The following is a 592-nucleotide window of genomic DNA, read 5'->3' on the forward strand; positions in this document are numbered from 1 at the left end:
GGGATGTCTTTCTCTCTCTCTCTCTCTCTCTCTTTCTGCCCAACAATAATCCTCTTCTATAAATCTGCAATCCAATCAGCGTACCCCCCCTCACACACACACACACACACACACACACACACACCCTGACACACACAGACACACACACACACACACACACACACACACACACACACACACACACACACACACACACACACACACACACACACACACACACACACACACACACACACACACACACACACACAGATGTGTTGCAAGGTCCATCTGTGTGTTACGGCAATCTGCTTTATCATTATGATTACTTTGGGCTCAGTTTACACAAAATGTGTGTGTGTGTGTGTGTGTGTGTGTGTGTGTGTGTGTGTGTGTGTGTGTGTCTGTGTGTGTGTGTGTGTGTGTGCGCGCATGCGTGTGACGTGCCTGCGTGCGTGTCTGACATCAATACCATTGCCATGGTTTGATGACCTAAATAAAAATAAAACATCCTAGGAATATTTCAGTATATCAATAAATATATATATATATATAGAAATTAAAGTAAATTATAGTTTAGCACATAGTATACATCACCAGGGGGGGAGAGAGA

This window comes from Protomyctophum parallelum, assembly GCF_964188405.1.
Source record: "Protomyctophum parallelum genome assembly, chromosome: 2".
NCBI lineage: Eukaryota > Metazoa > Chordata > Actinopteri > Myctophiformes > Myctophidae > Protomyctophum > Protomyctophum parallelum.